At 35.8% G+C, this 21596-nt stretch overlaps 1 protein-coding gene across 1 annotated transcript in view; it reads right to left on the bottom strand.

Annotated features, from left to right (window-relative positions):
* The window catches only part of LOC138310114 (dipeptidyl peptidase 4-like), a 393025-nt gene that overhangs the window by 103557 nt on the left and 267872 nt on the right, over positions 1 to 21596 (bottom strand). The window lies entirely within an intron of this gene.

The following is a 21596-nucleotide window of genomic DNA, read 5'->3' on the forward strand; positions in this document are numbered from 1 at the left end:
ATATTAATTTATTTCACTAGCTATTTATCATTATATTTATTAAAATACCATTTCAGAGTAACCAGTAGCCTTTTCACGTTAATATTTCAAAAAGTTAAAACATATACATATAAAAACCAATTGTTTAATATTTTTTGGTTTTCTTTTAATTTGTAGACTTCCTTGTACTCCATAAATGACAAACCATGCTGAGATTTAGTACTTTATGTCCAGCTCTAATCAAAACCATCACAACCATATATTTTATTGTGTGTCAGTGATTTGTATCCAAATTTCCTAGGTTTATTCCAAATACACATACTTTTATCAAAGAAACTAATTATGAAGTCAATTACAATTGTTGTTAACTACTTAATTTTGGACATGCAACTTTGTTACAATTTGTAGATATTTAATTTAATTTTATTATTGTAAAACAAATATCTCGCCCCCATGGATGCTGCAAGTCCCTTATGTTTTTTGACTAACTTGTAATATCTTAAGAAATTTACTGTGCATGGTGCTTTTAGGGCCTGGAGGAATACATTTTTCAAATTAATTAATGTAAGTTGTTTAAATAAATAAATTTCAAAAACAATTGAAAGAAAGAATTTTGTTTTATCTACATAAATCCATTCATGGTAGAACTATCCAAAGAAACAAAATGGTAAACACATGACCAAATAAGACAAATGTGGTGCCTCCCATTCAAAGAGTTTTTTCTAAACATGTACTATATTAACACTAAAATGCAAGATTTCCACGAGGGGGGAACTTTGTAAAGTTTTTGTAACATTGAACAAAAACAAATTCAACAGACAAAATGATATGACCATCATTATGGTAATCTTAATGACTTAAGGAATTCATAGAAATTACAGAACCTGAAACAAAGCAGATTTATGGTTGGCATCCTGTTGAATAACCAAATTAGAAAAGTTACATTATACAAAACAGTCATTTTGTTTCTATGTCTGTAGTTTTCACAAAACACTCCCAAAGTCTCATCTGTATTGATTAACAATCATTGAGATTATGATGCACACATATTATGCCACAGTTGTTTCTGATTACTGTATGTCTGTATATAAAATAAAAGTTATATGTCGGGAAAAATTGCCTTACTTATTCAACCCTTTGCCCCTTTTCAAATTTACATAGTGCCCCTGGAAAATTTAGCAAGTTATCTGAAATATTAAAAATCTTTTTGTTGAACCAAATTTCACATTTATTGTCTATGTGTAACTTGTACATAGACCATTTATGTATTAATACTGTAGTAACAGTGATTACAAACACATAGACTAAAATGTAGTATGTAGTACTATGTACATCTGTCTTTGATTTGAGTTCTAAACAAAAAAGTGGTACCTATTGGGAAGTTGTGACTTGGGCGGAGGGTGAAATACAGAAGAAATAGATACACATGGAAAAAAGAAAGATATACAGTACCATATGGATTCAAAGTTGCTCCAAAATCAATGAGACTAAATAACCAAAAAAAAGCCATGTAAACCCCAAATATGCCAATTACCAGATCAATGATAAAGCACGCCTACCACTTCCCGTTTAACTGTATCTAATTTCTTTCTATATTTCCAACCCCCCCACTCAAGTTACAATCTTTCCCAACCTTCTGAATTCATCTGTCTTTAGGCCCCCCCACCCCACCCCCCCAACACACCCATACCTGAATGGATTGGTCATTGTTATGTTCAGGTTCCTCTGCAGAGTATTAGTTCCAAAAAGCCAAAAAGTGTATTACACACTGGTTCCTCTCAAAGGAGGGAAACCACTTCAATTCAAAATTGGAATTTATACAAAATTCATCTTTAGTTTGAAATTTTCAATTTAATTATTATTTAACTTGGACAATTAAAACCAGTATAAACCCCTCGGCTACAGACAAAGTACTAGTGGTAACACATTTCTCCTTTATTATATTACTTTATCTTCAACTCAATCATCTTTTTCTCCAGAGCACAAAAAAGAACAGGAAACAACAGAAAAGGAAAGTAACATACATGTAGGCCTATATGTTTTCTGGAAATATATATGATGTGTTAATTCTCACAGCATAGGCCTACATGAATTTGAAGAATTAAATATTATCAATGTTTGAGAGAATTTCCTAGTTGTAATTCTATAGCAGCTACATGGAATGTACGTTTACATATATACATTGTACGATACATATACATCATAAAAGTTTCTTTCCTTCCAGCTGGACATTCATGTCTTCTCTCTCCAGAACTCAAATATTGTTTACAAAAAAAACACCAACCAGAGACATAGATAATTTAATTAAATCTCTGCAAAAAACTACACGAATAATTGAACACATATATTGTACTTGTAAAATATCTATGTATGAGCTAATTTATTTTCACATCTTTGACAGCTACATGCACGAACGTTCTATGGAACGTTTTCGTGTGGTTTTAAATGGGAAATTATGTTACGATTATTTGTATTTAACCTTCATGATTCGGTTGATGTAAAATACGACGAATGCTATGCTGCAATAATTGCCCCTTGCCGGGGCCCCATCTCTGCATCGGCCGAATATTTGTGTCGATTTCCATGTACAAGATGCTTTTATCGAAAAATGCTTACAAAGCATTGTCATTAATGTAAGAATACTTCATTTGCATCAAATGTATCATCTCAAAACAACAATTTGCATACCGCATTAGTGGTTTATCACACGAAACGAAACCGACACGACTGAGAAACACATGTCCATGTTGACATTTCCACGCAGCCTCGTTTTCAAAGAGTTTGGAGAATTTATATTTAGAACTGTGCTAAATTTACACGGGGCTTCCCCAAAATTTCAATGGTCAAAACTGGACACCGTAAGCAGAACTTGACCATCATTATGGTATACAATGACTTTTGGAAGGCCAAAGAACGCATTTAGACTGGTTTCCTTTGCCCGACTATTCACTTTAAACCCTGATACTACAGCCACAATATACTCTTTAGCTTGATCAGTTTAGTGTAAGACACAGGTAAGCCAAAAGTCCCGAGTTTGGTTCCTAAAGCAGAGACAGTGATTACCATATATAATCCAATAAATGCCCCTATCCCTGTAAGTACCTCTCCCTCTTTCTGAGGCCTAATTTTCACTAACCAAAAAATATCAAAACCAATTGCTTCTTCATTTGTAGGACTTTCTCAGTGTATAGTAACTTGATGAAAGGCTAATCCAAATTTTATTCTACAAAGTGCCCCCTTAATTATTCAAATCTTTTAAGCACCTTGGGCGCTTATTGGATCGAATATGGTATAAGTTAATAAAAAATCTTGGGCTCTGTTACATATATATGGTCAACAGGCTGTGCTGTTGTTCCATGTTAATTAAATAGTACAGACTACAACTGGTGTATATATAGGTGATGTGTTGGTATAGACACTAATTAGATGCGGAATGTTTTTACAGTTCTCAGTCTATTACATTACCATGTTAATAAACCAGTTTGGAATATGCCATATTTGCAATAAAATCCTGACAGCACAGAAGTGTACACTATAAAATAGAATTACAAACACAAAATAAAGTACCATTAGTAGTTACATCTTACACACGTCCGCGGCTCATATAAATATTGTATAAATGATAACTTAATTTTTAGAGTATGTGGTCCATTTGGGTCCTGACATACAACATGTTTTATAGAGAGACGGAGGCTGATGATGTCAGAAACACAGGTTTTATCGGTATGTTATTTCACTATGATACAACATATGTCACAAAAACAGACAGACTAACATAAAACTCTATATAGCTAACATTTCATGTTCTTCAAAAGCACAGCTACTCGCCCATAGATGGCTTATCGATCCGAGTCATCGCCGCGTTTAAGTGAATGACAAAAGCATGTTAACACTTAAGCTTCCAATAACACGGATCAATAATGCTTTACAACAAATTATCGTAATGGACATGTGTACTATGGTTGAGATAAGACTTTTCTTTGCGGAATGGTGTCTCGGTCAACATGTTCTTGTTCACTGTAATACACGATTTTATATTGATCAGTTTGTCTGACAGAACTGATTCTACATTTCAATAATAGATTTCTCTGGAGATTCCCAATTTTCCCATCAATAACATTTCTCCATCCAACCCTTTAATTTCTGGTTCCTGGTCCCTGTCACAAGCCACACAGCATGTTGTGGTCTCAGAACTTTGAACCTGGGAAGACACAGGCTTGCAAATGCCTTACAATATTTATTCAGTCCCAAATAAATCATAAGAAACTATCTTTTTTCACATGAATTAAGTCATTTCCCCTTGAATATTTTAAAATGACAATTGCTGAAAGTAAGCAGTTCACTTTCAGCAATTGTCATTTTCAAATATGCTAGAGAGGTAATTATATCTTAGCTAATTGTCAGTCAATCCTCATATCCCTTTGTGAAAATGTTGATCTCTTCTCAAATGATTGTGATTGTTTTTAGACAAACTACATGTTACTAACATACAAAAGTTTCTATTTCTAGAGATATACAAGATATATATATGATAAAAAGAAGAATTGACTTGTTGAAAGAAAGGGCCATAACTCTAGTAAAATATTATATTCTATAAATTATACTTTAAGCAAAGTTTTTATATGCTGCAGTTTACTTAAAAGTATAAACAATTTACAATAAATATCCTGGTAAATGTAATTGACATGTCTCTTCTCCGTTTGATAAGCGAATGATTTGATTTTATGATACTTTAGTACTATGGTACAAATGATATTCGGATAGTTTTAATCTTAAATAAGTTCCTAATGAAATACATGATGGAATTTATTAAAATGCTGTTATGAATAATATACAATACAAACATGCACCTAGCAGGGCAGTTTTCTTTTTTCGACATAGTTTGTAAAAGAAGTAAATTCATCTTTGTACAAGACTTCTAATATGTGACCTAATTAATGTACAGTGACCTATTTATCGAATCTGTGACCTACTTTATACCAGGTTCACACAATGCTTCTCTTGATCCTCATAAAACCAGAAAATGTATGGACTTACCTGAAAATACAGAAAAAAAAACAGAATCATTAAATGGAAATATATAAAATATTGCTGAACATTTCTAAACATATGCATCAATACAAGAGGTGATACAATTTTTCAATAATGTTTATTTATTTTAAGTCTCCTTATCGTAACTAATGGTAATACTTAGAGTAATACTGATTAGCATGCTCAAAAGTTTTGGTGTTTGAAAAAAAACATGCCCAAAGAGGAAAATCTAGATATTCTGCACAAGTGATAACATATATCGATCAGACATCTTAACACCACTCAACCATTACGACCAATAAAAGTGGGTGTGGGGAAGAAGCTAGTGATAATATTTCAGACACCTTAACCACTAAGCCACTTTGTCCAAGAGATGGGGTGGGGTGGTGGTGGTGGGGTGGGGGGACAAACTTGCCATGGATAGTAGTAGTATTTCAGACACCTTAAATTAACATTTCACTCACTGTCTAAGACAGAGGGGAGGCTAGTAGTAGTATTTCGGCCACCTTGTCCAAAAGAGACGTAGGTACACATGGTATTTAGCTTGTTTTTTAATGTCCTGAAAGGCACAATAAGGTCAGGGTTATGTATTCAAATAAAAAGATGAATGATGTATGTCTGGTACTTCATTTGGAAAAAAAATTCTATTTATGTTCAAGTATCACCAAACAGAGGAAGGTTTAACATACACATAGTTGATCTCATTTACATCATATATTTGCATATTTAAGCTTTCGGGCCTTGTCAGGTGATGACAATATTTTACACATCTGAAGTCTGAGCCTTCTCCTTCTGAGGTTATTTACAGTAAAATCAATTTGTATGTGGGAGTTTCTCTGTCATATCAATTACCATATACCCCAGAATCAGCCTTAATATCTGTCATATAGACTGACGGAACTAGCCTGAAAGTCTGTCAAACCTTCCTACCTAGTCTAGGATATATAGACTAATATATCTTATAACTCCATGTTTGTAAAAGACAAAGTTAACAGTCCTTCCCAGGAATAAAAGTCCAGTCTATCCTGGGAGTACATCACATGAGAAGACTTTTATGATGCACATTTTCTTTAACTTTAATTAACTCATTCACCCCTGAAGACACAATCAAGATTTGGGAAAAATTATGAAACATGAAATAAAAGATAAGAAATAAAAAAAGTTATTTCCAGTGTAGTTTATGTACCTTTATGAAGCCAATTCACAGATATTTAAAGCCTTAACCAACAAGTTTTTGCAACATTTTTGGAAAGTTTTCAAGAAACTTCGATTTTGGGAAATTTTAAGGCTTGAATTAGGAAAAAAATTAGAGGTTTTGCCATTCGGCCCAAAATCATGCTGAAAAAAGCCCTGTAAGGGGTACGGAATAACATGTATGATACCATAACATGTCTTAAAACTGAACATCACCAATTAGTCCAGCATATTTGGCTGATATAGTGAGGTTCCAGTTTGTACAGGTTTCATTTACTATAAATTAAGAAGGAAAGTGCCTTACAATTATGCTAGAATCCTAAGGAATCCGTATTAGGCAAGGGTCGGTATTTATAAGTATAATATATACACATGAACTTGATATTGTCAACGTTGTGTAACGATGTCATGAATCAATTATAGATACAATATACACTGTATAACCTGTTGACATCATGTGGTAACTTACACATATGTTTTCGCAGTTTGATAGTGTATACAAACCTACAGCTACAGTAATATACTACGCCCTCGCCCCCTATAAATCTTACTGACCCTCTATGCCTTTATAGGGGGTCAGTAACTGACTAAATAACTAATAATATAGAGCCTTTCCTTATTTAGATATGAAGTGAAGACAAACTAAATTGTTGAAATTTCAAAGCAGTCTGCCACTTTCTCAAGACACTCATAAATAGAGGATATTACATGAGTGAATTTGTAATATGATTAAATGAGTTGAATTGTGTGATATGCCACAAGCCTTTAGACAAATTTAATGAATTTCATATACCGTATTTTCCCTAATGAGGGCGCCGGGCGAGGGTAAATGGCCTAGGGGGGCGCCGTTATTTGAGACCATTTTTAGATGTTTTTTTCTGAAACAGACTCTAGTCATCTTGCTTTTAGTTTCGTATTTTTCTGAAACTTACTATAGCCAAATTACGTTTTGAAGTCAAGTAAGTATTGAAATTACATAATTATGAAGAAATGTTTGCACCAGAAGTATTAAACATTGGTTAAATATGTATGTTTCACGGAATTTTGGCATTTTATGCTAGCCTGTTTGTTTACCATGCGTACACAAAATGGCGGACGGTGCTTTCGATCGCTACTTTCGTTTTGTGGCAGATGGGAAATACCGACAAGAGCACACAATAAAATGCTTAGAAATGATAACATGCCTGTTATTTAGTAACCTTTATCATAGACATACAGTAAGTATTCATAAAACCTGTATAGACATCGCTAAAATGTTGTTGCCAGTTAGTCTTCATCCATACACGTCACATGTGTGGGGCATTCAAGTGACACGTTTTGTTTTGAACATGGAATTCTCGCTGTTTCTATGTGTAAACACTTGGCAAAGATGTCCTAAGTTGCCCAGTGCAATACATTTATAGCTGATCGGATATCTGTTAAGCATCAGATTGATGTGAAACAGTATTTTATTAGCGTCTGCAAAGACAAATCGTCACAATCTGGCACAAAAGTTGTATGAAATTAGCTGATTTTTTTCAGCAAAAAATGTGGGGGCGCCCTTATTAGAGGAGGCGCTCTTAATAGGGAAAATACGGTAATATGTTGCCATGAGTGTAAAATTCTATTTATCACATAACTTGTATTTATGGTTTTGATTTCAACATATAAGAGTGGCGAAATCAGGCGTGGATTTGACGTTTCCGTCTACCTAGACAATCGTACGACGTCATATATCATATGACATCATTATTACCTGTGACATCACAATAATGTTATCACATGTGTGTCTTAGGATATATTTACGACATGGCCATATATGACATGGCTGAACTGATCAGTTATGTGATAAAAAAAAAATGTGAACACATGACTTAAGAAATAAATTATGTCAAGAAAACAGAGGAAATATTAACCTTAAATAAACCTTAAATAAATGTTTCAGTGAATGAGGCCAGATATACAAAATACTATGAGCATTACAATCATGAATATTTATATTTATACTGGATACAGTATATGTCAATAAATGATAAAAACAACAGCTGGTTTCAGTAAATATTTTAAAGTCTGTTTCAAAACAGTCCCATATCACATACATTTCTAATTACTATATGTTACTGATTGTAATTACTATATGTTTCTGAGTGTAATTACTAAATGTTACTGAGTATAATTACTATAAGTTACTGAGTGTAGTAGGTCTCATGTAATCACTTTTCAATACTTTCTCAAATGGGACTCAAACTCATGACCCAGAGGTGGAGCTAGCTAGGGCTTGTGTTAATATGATCGAACATCTATTTAAAACCACTTAGCCACCAGGGAAAGGATATTTCTTTTTAAATTGACCCATTGATTTGTTGGATTGAATATGAGAGATGCCAATTTGATGTCAGCTTACAACATTACATGTCCTACTTTAAAACACTTATACACATGGCACTTCCATATAAAGGACACCTGTCTATAAAGGACACCTTTACTGTGTCCCTTTGATGGCCTTTATACACAGGTTTTACTGTCTCTCCACTAACTATGTATCTTTGGTTAGAGATGTTGGTCAATGTAACCATGCCAGAGACCTCGAGGGTTTGATTCTTGGTCATGGCACAAGCAACTGTTACCTCCCCTTCCGTTATTCTACAACAATATCCAACCCCCGTCATTCCTGAACATAATCTTAAATACCAATATGTTATGTTTGCTCTAAACATCTATCTCCACTTTGGGATTTACTCACTCACCCCTGAAAACACATTTGAACTGTTCTAATTCAAAGGCAGGGAGAGTTCATTATGAATTTTGAGGGGTGTTATAAGTTAATTAGATAAAACATTTTCTCTTCATCCCTGTGATTCACTAGATAATTCGGACACGAGAGTCGGTAATTTATAACTTTCCCATTACAGGCGATGCTAAATATAGCGGAGATTCTATCAGCGACATATATGTGGAGTCTACATAGTCTGACGTGAGACGAATCCTTTTGATCCGACGGAGTCTGATATTTACTGGTCATGTCAGCAAATTTTCTAGGATTCGTTACGCAATAAAATTGCTTCTATATACAGGAACATCTACTTGTGCTTATGCTTTTACGTAGTGTAATTGGTTCTCGAGGAAAACACGGCTGTAACTTTATACATGGACTATTCCTAGATATAGATTTATAATCGAAAAACATGCTCGTTTATTCCTGACATAATGACTGTTTAACGTAATTGTGAGTAAAAGTTGTATATAAAGGAACAATAAAAACAGTTCTTGGGAGTAAATAATGAAATATTCAATATTATACCGAAAACATTAAATAGGAATACCGGCTTATGTTGTTTGCTCCGAGTTTAATATCAATCTATTGATACTGTTTTTTCTTGAAAAAGTAACCACACATTAACAGTAACAGTGTAACATGTTGTGTGTATGTTCTACTTTAGCGTGGAGCAACAAATGTTCATCCACAAATGATATATAACACATCATAATCTGCTTTCTATAGATTCCAGCCAGTTACTATCTTTCAAAAAGATACTAGAAATATTTTTAAGACATAAATATGCCATTATTTCCACAGAAATTGGAAGAAGATCATTTGGGACTCTATACAGTGGACTTCAGTGTATCGTATCTAAAATTACTGGTAAAAACATTAACAGTATCATCCATTCAACCACACATTTTCTCGCACAATGGACATCAAAAATATCAATCAAACTTGTCTTAGCCACCAACTCTGTATAAAGATCGCCTACTTTATAAACCACTTTCTCAGGGTCCTAATAACACAATTTGACCTCTGTATAAAGACCCCCTACTTTATAAACCACTTTCTCAGGGTCCTAATAACACAATTTGACCTCTGTATGAAGACCCCTTACTTTATAAAACCACTTTCTCAGGGTCCTAAACGGTGGGTTTTGACACAATTTGACCTCTGTATGAAGACCCCTTACTTTATAAAACCACTTTCTCAGGGTCCTAAACGGTGGGTTTTGACACAATTTGACCTCTGTATGAAGACCCCTTACTTTATAAAACCACTTTCTCAGGGTCCTAAGGTGGTTGACACAATTTGACCTCTGTTAAGACCCCTTACTAAACACTTTCTCAGGGCCAAACGGTGGGTTTGACACAATTTGACCTCTGTATGAAGACCCCTTACTTTATAAAACCACTTTCTCAGGGTCCTAAACGGTGGGTTTTGACACAATTTGACCTCTGTATGAAGACCCCTTACTTTATAAAACCACTTTCTCAGGGTCCTAAATGGTGGGTTTTGACACAATTTGACCTCTGTATAAAGTCCCCTTACTTTATAAAACCACTTTCTCAGGGTCCTAAATGGTGGGTTTTGACACAATTTGACCTCTGTATAAAGTCCCCCTACTTTATAAAACCACTTTCTCAGGGTCCTAAACGGTGGGTTTCGACACAATTTGACCTCTGTATAAAGTCCCCCTACTTTATAAAACCACTTTCTCAGGGTCCTAAGCGCTGGGTTTTGACACAATTTGACCTCTGTATAAAGTCCCCCTACTTTATAAAACCACTTTCTCAGGGTCCTTAACGGTGGGTTTCGACACAATTTGACCTCTGTATGAAGACCCCTTACTTTATAAAACCACTTTCTCAGGGTCCTAAATGGTGGGTTTTGACACAATTTGACCTCTGTATAAAGTCCCCCTACTTTATAAAACCACTTTCTCAGGGTCCTAAATGGTGGGTTTTGACACAATTTGACCTCTGTATGAAGACCCCTTACTTTATAAAACCACTTTCTCAGGGTCCTAAACGGTGGGTTTTGACACAATTTGACCTCTGTATGAAGACCCCTTACTTTATAAAACCACTTTCTCAGGGTCCTAAACGGTGGGTTGTGACACAATTTGACCTCTGTATGAAGACCCCCTACTTTATAAAACCACTTTCTCAGGGTCCTAAACGGTGGGTTTCGACACAATTTGACCTCTGTATGAAGACCCCTTACTTTATAAAACCACTTTCTCAGGGTCCGGTGGGTTTTGACACAATTTGACCTCTGTATAAAGATCACTTGACAATAGAGACCGGGGCCGCGATGGTCGAGGGGTTAAGATGTACCGACATATTACCACATGCCCTCCACCTCTGGGTCGAGAGTTCGAATCACATGTGGGGCAGTTGCCAGGTACTGACTGCTGGTCGGTGGTTTTTCTCCAGGTACTCCGGCTTTCCTCCACCAACAAACCTGTCACATCCTTAAATGACCCTGGCTGTTAATAGGACGTTAAACAATCAAACCAAACAATTGAGACCGTTTTCTTTGGTTCCCTGTATGGTCTTCAGTTGGATAGATCGGATTCTATCAGTAGGATATTTTTGGCAAAGGGCCATGTTGATTATGAAGCAAAACATTTTATTCAAATGCCAATGAACGATAACAAATTTGAACAACATATCTTCAAATGCGATTCCATTGGTAAACATATTCTGTGGTGTTGATATAACCCAAGGTGGCAATGATTACAACATGAATGTCTTAAATACAACCTGATAAACTGTGACTGAGCTAATTCTACATGCTGATATAATTATAATCAATTCATAATGGATTAGATTTCAGGCCAAATGTTGATCAGGATTGAAACCTATCGATTGTCCTACTATGGTATTTCTTTAATTTTGTTAATGTGCTGTGCCATATATTGAAGATGTCTCTTCCCCGCCAGTTGGAATACATATCCATTACATGTATTACCATATAAGGAGTTTTAAGGTCATACACAGTTCAATTACAAACACTGAATATCAATACTTTTTATAGTTATTTAAAGTGTTATTTTGGTCTTTTCTTAAATACCTGAATCAGCAATAATTATATGGAATTCAGGTTTGCATTTTTTTTATTTTCAATTATTCTTTCAGTTCAAAATATGTGCAGTTCTCTCCTCTGCTTCCCCTCCTACCATCTTTTTTTTTCTTTTTTTTTTTTGAGAATAAGAACATTTAAATTATCTTGATGCATGCATCAGTGTAGTTTTATATTAAAATTGTAGAGGCTGTGGTAGCCAATTGGTTAACATGTTCCAACATATTACAATAAGCCTTCCACCTCTGGGTTGGGAGTATGAACCCCATGTGGAGCAGTTGCCTAGCTGGTTCAGTGGGGTTTTTTATCGGGTACTCCGGCACCTCCACCCACAAACCCTATGGCATGTCCTTACATGACTCTGGCTGTTAATAAGATGCTAAACTAATACATCCCAAAACCCTTACTAGTAAAAAAAATGTACTTTGCAATGTTCAGGAAAACTACTTCTTTCCCTTAGTTTCAGGTTTATGACAATGTTGTCAGGAAGAAAACTTAAAATATTCATAGCCTAGAAAGTAAACTTGTAACACCTTTGCCATGACTTGAGCCTAGAAAGTAAACTTGTAACACCTTTGCCATGACTTGCCTATCTTAATTGGCCTCATAATTAGAAAAAAAGTCTACTAGTACAGCTTATATCTAATAGACACTTTGTTTCTGTAATTAACTTCCGCTAATTTTCTGAACAATGTACGTACATGGTAAGGTCTTAATTGATAATGCTTACTGAGTAACACTCTTGTAGTTAGCTATATAGGGTGTGACGTCAGATTGGTAAGGTGTTACAACATATAACCTTCCTCGTTACACCAAGGGCTACTATAATCCCTGTTGTTATATCCACACCTGGGCCTAATTTCATGAACATTCCTTAAATTTAAGGAATCTCTTAACTTATATTCTACATTGGAAAGCATTACAGATTTAATGGAAGATTCCCTATCTCATAGTAAAACTAAAGGCACATCAGAAGAAAACAAGAATTTGAAACGGAAGTTATTTAAAGTTGAAAATATTGCTAATAATTAGATGAAGTTATCAAGTCCTGTAACTCTTGTAAATATTGATGGATTTTGACCAGTATCAAACCACTCTGCGATATCATTAATATACCAATTTTGGTTGAAATTGGACAATAAATACTTAAGTTATCGAGTGGAAATCATGGATTTATCTGTTTTGATGACTTTAAATTTCTGTAACTCTTGCAAATATTGACAGATTTTGACCAGTATCAAAATCTAATGATCTTATTGAGATACAACAATATACTGTATAAAATTTGGCTGAAATCAGACAATAAATAATTAAGTTATCGAGCAAAAACCATGGATTTATCTGTTATGATTATTTTAAAGCCACAAACTCTTGCAAATATTGACGGATTTTGACCATTATCAAACTCATCCAAGATCACATTGATTTAAAACAATACACCAAATTTGGTTGAAATCGGACAATAAATACTAAAGTTATCACACACAGAAACCATTTCCCAGATGCCAATGCCGGCGACACCTGACGCCGCTGCTAACATAGTACAGTACCTGAACCGTTTAACGTTCCCAAATTTGCGTTTCGTTTGCGTTTGCGTTATTTCCGTTAGCAATCGTTAGCGTTAGCAATCGTTTATCGTTAATCGTTATCGTTTGCGTTAGCAATCGTTAATCGTTAGTTGCGTTTACATAGCGTTTGCGTTAGAAATCGTTTGCGTTAATCGTTAGCAGGACCGACTTCCGCTAACGTTAACCACTAAAAATAGAACCAAATGCCGGTGATATTCTTCGACGATCCGGATATAATGTTCATTTTTATCTACTAAGATATTACGTTTACCGCTTCGTGTATCCACGACGACTGATAGATTACACAAGAAAATAACTAAACCTTATAATAACAAGAGATCCCAGAGGGATCTTGGCGCCCACCAAAGAATGATCTATGTCTGACAACAGAAAGAGGGATCTTTTCCCTGCTTTTCAAACTTTTACTACATACTATATATGAACCTTGAGAAAGATCCTTTCAGTACTTTCTGAGATATGTAGCAGTAACAAACTTCAATTATCAAAATTCAAGATGGCAACCTGTCGATCATCTTGCTGACCGATCTGTCCCAAAATGCAATATGCACAACTAGGGTCGTAGGGGAACCTACATATGAAATTTGAGAAAGATTCCTTCAGTACTTTCTGGGAAATAGTGTTAACAAACTTTAACTATCAAAATCCAAGATGGCCGCCGGTCGGCTATCTTGTTGACCGATCACTCCCAAAATGCAATATGCACAACTAGGGTTCAAGGGGAACATGAATATGAAATTTGAGAGAGATCCCTTCAGTACTTTCTGAGAAATAGCGGTAACAAACTTTAACTATCAAAATCCAAGATGGCCGTCAGTCGGTCGGCCATCTTGTTGACTGATTGGTCCCAAAATGCAATATGCACAACTAGGGCCCTAGGGGAACCTATATATGAAATTTGAGAAAGATCCCTTCAGTACTTTCTGGGAAATAGCGGTAACAAACTTTAACTATCAAAATCCAAGATGGCCGCCGGTCGGCCATCATTGTTGACCGATTGGTCCCAAAATGCAATATGCACAACTAGGGCCCTAGGGAAACCTACATATGAAATTTGAGAAAGATCCCTTAAGTACTTTCTGAGAAATAGCGGTAACAAACTTTAACTATCAAAATCCAAGATGGCCGCCAGTCGGCCATCTTGTTGACCGATTGGTCCCAAAATGCAATATGCACAACTAGGGCCCAAGGAGAACCAACATATGAAATTTGAGAAAGATCCCTTCAAAACTTTCTGAGAAATAGCGGTAACAAACTTTAACTATCAAAATCCAAGATGGCCGCCAGTCGGCCATCTTGTTGATCGATTGGTCCCAAAATGCAATATGCACAACTAGGGCCCTAGGGGAACCTACATGTAAAATTTGAGAAAGATCCCTTTAGTACTTTCTGAGAAATAGCGGTAACAAACTTTAACTATCAAAATCCAAGATGGCCGTCAGTCGGTCGGCCATCTTGTTGACTGATTGGTCCCAAAATGCAATATGCACAACTAGGGCCCTAGGGGAACCTATATATGAAATTTGAGAAAGATCCCTTCAGTACTTTCTGGGAAATAGCGGTAACAAACTTTAACTATCAAAATCCAAGATGGCCGCCAGTCGGCCATCATTGTTGACCGATTGGTCCCAAAATGCAATATGCACAACTAGGGCCCTAGGGAAACCTACATATGAAATTTGAGAAAGATCCCTTAAGTACTTTCTGAGAAATAGCGGTAACAAACTTTAACTATCAAAATCCAAGATGGCCGCCAGTCGGCCATCTTGTTGACCGATTGGTCCCAAAATGCAATATGCACAACTAGGCCCCTAGGGAAACCTACATATGAAATTTGAGAAAGATCCCTTAAGTACTTTCTGAGAAATAGCGGTAACAAACTTTAACTATCAAAATCCAAGATGGCCGCCAGTCGGCCATCTTGTTGACCGATTGGTCCCAAAATGCAATATGCACAACTAGGGCCCTAGGGGAACCTACATGTAAAATTTGAGAAAGATCCCTTTAGTACTTTCTGAGAAATAGCGGTAACAAACTTTAACTATCAAAATCCAAGATGGCCGCCAGTCGGCCATCTTGTTGACCGATTGATCCCAAAATGCAATATGCACAACTAGGGCCCTAGGGGAACCTGCATGTGAAATTTGAGAAAGATCCCTTCTCTACTTTCTGAGAAATAGCGGTAACAAACTTTAACTATCAAAATCCAAGATGGCCGCCAGTCGGCCATCATTGTTGACCGATTGGTCCCAAAATGCAATATGCACAACTAGGGCCCTAGGGAAACCTACATATGAAATTTGAGAAAGATCCCTTAAGTACTTTCTGAGAAATAGCGGTAACAAACTTTAACTATCAAAATCCAAGATGGCCGCCAGTCGGCCATCTTGTTGACCGATTGGTCCCAAAATGCAATATGCACAACTAGGCCCCTAGGGAAACCTACATATGAAATTTGAGAAAGATCCCTTCAGTACTTTCTGGGAAATAGCGGTAACAAACTTTAACTATCAAAATCCAAGATGGCCGCCAGTCGGCCATCTTGTTGACCGATTGGTCCCAAAATGCAATATGCACAACTAGGCCCCTAGGGAAACCTACATATGAAATTTGAGAAAGATCCCTTAAGTACTTTCTGAGAAATAGCGGTAACAAACTTTAACTATCAAAATCCAAGATGGCCGCCAGTCGGCCATCTTGTTGACCGATTGGTCCCAAAATGCAATATGCACAACTAGGGCCCTAGGGGAACCTACATGTAAAATTTGAGAAAGATCCCTTTAGTTATTTCTGAGAAATAGCGGTAACAAACTTTAACTATCAAAATCCAAGATGGCCGCCAGTCGGCCATCTTGTTGACCGATTGATCCCAAAATGCAATATGCACAACTAGGGCCCTAGGGGAACCTGCATGTGAAATTTGAGAAAGATCCCTTCTCTACTTTCTGAGAAATAGCGGTAACAAGAATTGTTAACGGACGGACGGACGGACGGACGGAAGGACGGACGGACGGAAGGACGGACGGACGGACGACGGACCACGGACGAAAGGCGATTTGAATAGCCCACCATCTGATGATGGTGGGCTAAAAAAATATAAAAATGTTATTACAGACACGCTGCATAATATTGTTCTTGTTATGTTAAATATTATCAATGTACGAAGAACGCATAAATTCGTGAAATTTAAAAATCATTAATATGACGAGTTTGAACACGAGGAATAGGTGAGATTTGTCATTTACATGTACATATTTTTAAACGCAATTTATTAGTACTTTTATTTATATGAAAATGGAATAAAATGATGTAAATGTTTGCAATCCTACAACTACATGTAGAACACGTGTAGATAATTCGAACTGTGCAGGGGTACGTTACATTGTAAGCCTTCACACATACTGTACGCGTGTCAAATCAGCTCATATCAATAAAAACTGGACAGTCACGGGCACCTTCTCACACATGTTCGTTGTTATTTGTAACTGGAATCTCTTCAATTCCCAGCGTGACGCGCACGGGTATTTTACCTGTACAGGTATATAGGTCACGACTGGTGTTACCTTGTGTCGACCCCCTGTAGCTGGCCACGGGCGGAGTTCACCTGTAATTAACACCTTCTTGGGAGGGAGATTAATTTTATACCCAACTTACCTGTGCCCCGTACACTGTGACAGTACATTTCACGTCCATATATGTACTGTCGTATTTCAAAGTTTTGATGTGTGCAATATGCTTTCCAATAGTATAGATTACGTTGGAAAGAATTAACTTACACTTATACATTGTATGAATAATTAATTTGTTTAAACTGTAAATTGAAGAGTTGCTTGATGTGAAATGTGATCAAATAACTATATTTCTTACACCAGTTACAAATATACGTAGAAAATTGTCGCAATGCAATTTTACAGTATATAATCTTCAGTGTACATACCTGTGTGCATGTGCATCACTATCTTCATCGTCGTTGTTATCAATGATTATGCATAAATTGACTTAATTTGAATATAAATAACTGGAAGTGAAATATTTTCATTATTTGTATCTTTATTATATGCATGAACTATAAAATGAGAGAACTGCAAATGGTGAAACACGAATTCAAATGTTCAATCTTTATTACAGTAGCTGTGGCGTATGTACGTGCATTTGTAAATATACATGTACGACCCTAAAAATCGATGCCTAGTCAATTGTAAGCAATGAGCTTTTATGAATGCACACCCTAGTAATATACAGTGTGTAATCCGTTATGAAACAAATATTCCGAGAATACAATTTTCCATGGTAAGCGGAAGAGCCCTTTCGACAATCTACAAAAAAAACCCTGAAACTTGTGATTAAAATGATGCGGGAAACACTATAAGATGTTAATTATTACAATTAGAACACGTTAATAATTCGAACTGTGCAGGGGTACGTTACATTGTAATACGTACATACACGTGTCAAATCAGCTCATATAATAAAAAACTGGAGTCACGGGCACCTCTCACAATGTTTTCGTTGTTATTTGTACTGGAATCTCTTCAATTCCCAGCGTGACGCGCACGGGTATTTTACCTGTACAGGTATATAGGTCACGACTGGTGTTACTTGTGTCGACCCCCTGTAGCTGGCCACGGACTGAGTTCACCTGTAATTAACACTTCTTGGGAGGGAGATTAATTTTTTATACCCAACTTATCGTACACTGTGACAGTACATTTCACGTCCATTATGTACTGTCGTATTTTCAAAGTTTTGATTGTGTGCAATATGCTTTCAATAGTATAACGTTGGAAATAATTAACTTACACAATTATACATTGTATGAATAATTAATTTGTTTTAAACTGTAAATTGAAGAGTTGCTTATGTGAAAATGTGATCAAATAATGATTTCTTACACCAGTTACAAATATACGTAGAAAACCAATCAATTTTTTATCTCAGTGTACATACCTGTATGCATGTGCATCACTATCTTCATCGTTGCATCATGATTATGCATAATTGACTTAATTTGAATATAAATAACTGGAAGTGAAATATTTTCATTCTTTGTACTTTATTATATGCATGAACTATAAAATGAGATACTGCAAATGAACGAAACACGAATTTTCAATCTTTATTACAGTAGCTGTACGTATGTACGTGCATTTGTAAATGTACATGTACGACCCTAAAATCGATGTAGTCAATTGTAAGCAATGAGCTTTTATCATGCAAATGTAATATACAGTGTGTAATCCGATGAAACAAATATTCCGAGAATACAATTTTCCATGGTAAGCGGAAGAGCCTTTCGACAATCTTGAAACTTGACTTGATCGGGTTATAAGATGTTAATTTTACAATTGTTGAGTTATGAAACATCGATAATAGAAATCAAATATAGATGGAAATTTACAGAAATGTGTTTGTGTCAATCTTTTATTCGTCCAATACCATGATATATAATATATTTACTATTTAAAGTACCAGTTGTGACGGCAATATTATCAATAAAGTCGTTGTAATTATTTGTTTATTATTTCTTATGTCGGACAAATATGGTACAATTGGGTCCAAACTACGGCTGTACACGGTTTGTTTACGTGTACGGTGTGAATAACTTCGTATCGAGTTTGCGTGTTGTAATATCTAAGTGTCGCTCTTGCATTGCAGGCGACACAAAACTGACCAATCCCTACCAAAGCCTACCTGAACAGCATAGTAAAACTTAGTATTATATCGGCGAGGCGGATCCTTCATGGCTTCTGTACTGTCCTATCATATATTTATTGTCTGTCGAAAAATATCTCAATTTTCATCTCGTGTTGATTATCATCTCCATTTTGCTTGCATCCATCATGGCATACACAATTTACATCCAACACCGCAGAAATCCTCACTTTTTCCATCACATAATAAAATTCTGATAATATATTCCCAACGGATCATTCTGTTTAGATATCCCTAAATGACACAGGAGTGAAAGCGTTTACAGACTATGAATATCACATTTGTTTGAAACTGAATATATATCTAACACAACAGTTTTACATTTGTGTTTTCACCAATACCTGTACCGACTTAACGAGTTCACCTGACAATTGTACAGGTGTGAAATAGACCTGTGTAATACGTACAGAATGTAACAGATGTGTTAATACCAATGATAAAAGCGGAACAAACAAGCCGTAATTTCAAAATATTAATATTCATATCATTATACCGATCATCAAGCGAGACCACAGCTGGTATCATCAATTGTACTCAGAATATTCTATATATTCTATATTCTGTATTCTTGTAAAGGTCCTCAAGTTAGTTACTGATTAAATAGGGTGTTTGGTATCAAAGAAACATATTAAAAAAATGTCTATATCTGATTGTTCAGAATGTTGTGATTATTTTACTTTAGCATGGTTAACAGCCTAAGTCTAAGGTTTAGAGGGTACAGGATGTATTAGAACCTAAAGATCACTGACCAGTGGCGCCTGAACACTGCACCACTAATAATGACGACATGAGTTCATTTGAACGTAACGGTGGAGGGCATAGATTTGGTTATATGACGGAACTTCATAACCTCTTTGGTTTTATAAGTTTAACTTTATATCTAACAACAAGGGTCTCTAAAGGATGTATGTGTCAGGATTAGGATGGGAAGTAAAGTTGAAGTATCCAGGAAAAAGCCACTGACCAGCAGCCAGTACCTGGCAACAGACCTACATGGAATTCAAACTTGCAACCCAGAGGTCGAGGGCATATGCTTTGTAATGTTAGGACATGTTAAAGAGACAATTCACTCAGGCTAATTCTTTTACACAGCCAAGCAGCAAAATATGGCATAAATGTATTGTTCTACATTTCTTATGAAACATATAACATAAAATATTGACAAATTCAACGTCATTGTTTAGTATTTTAATTGATACTATTGTATATACATAATTACAAATCATTGATCAATACGATTAAGCAGGTACAATATGTATGTTGTACCCATATCCGAGCCAAAGTTACGCATGTTAAACAAATGAACTACATAACCATTGTAGAGGTGATAAAATGATTTTTTAGGCTATACAATTCACCTAACAAGGTAAACATACTACTGTCAGAGCGATTTGAGCAGTTCTAGACAAAAGTAGCATTACTCTACGAGCAAGGGACAGGGTTTGGCATTCAAGATGTTCGACCACAATGTGTAATGGCGGACAGCGAGCGACTTTAAGCATTTCACACGCATTTCACAACCATGGGCTTTTCTGGCATATCACAGAAAAACTGAGTTATCTAATTTCAATAAGAACTGGGCTTTTCCAATATATGTACAAATTTTAATATTATCTTAGACTGTCCCTTTAACCACTTGACCTACATGTTAACCACTTGACCTACATGTTAACCACTTGACCTACATGTTAACCACTTGACCTACATGTTAACCACTTGACCTACATGATAACCACTTGACCTACATGTTAACCACTTGACCTACATTTTAACCACTTGACCTACATTTTAACCACTTGACCTACATGTTAACCACTTGACCTACATTTTAACCACTTGACCTACATGATAACCACTTGACCTACATGTTAACCACTTGACCTACATTTTAACAACTTGACCTACATGTTAACCACTTGACCTACATGTTAACCACTTGACCTACATGTTAACCACGTGACCTACATGTTAACCACTTGACCTACATTTTAACCACTTGACCTACATGTTAACCACTTGACCTACATGTTAACCACTTGACCTACATGTTAACCACTTGACCTACATGTTAACCACTTGACCTACATGTTCACCACTCAACCACCATATTGATCTCTTTATAAACTGGTACAATAGGAACCATAAACTGACTGATTCTGTATTTAATTAATATAATTTTGAATTATCTGGGTGTTTGAGTGATGAGTGTTTGTAGGTTATTGTGCATTTTGGCTGAAAACAAAGAGTTAATAACTTGTAGTTTT

Source organism: Argopecten irradians, chromosome 16 (assembly GCF_041381155.1).
Source record: "Argopecten irradians isolate NY chromosome 16, Ai_NY, whole genome shotgun sequence".
Taxonomy (NCBI): domain Eukaryota; kingdom Metazoa; phylum Mollusca; class Bivalvia; order Pectinida; family Pectinidae; genus Argopecten; species Argopecten irradians.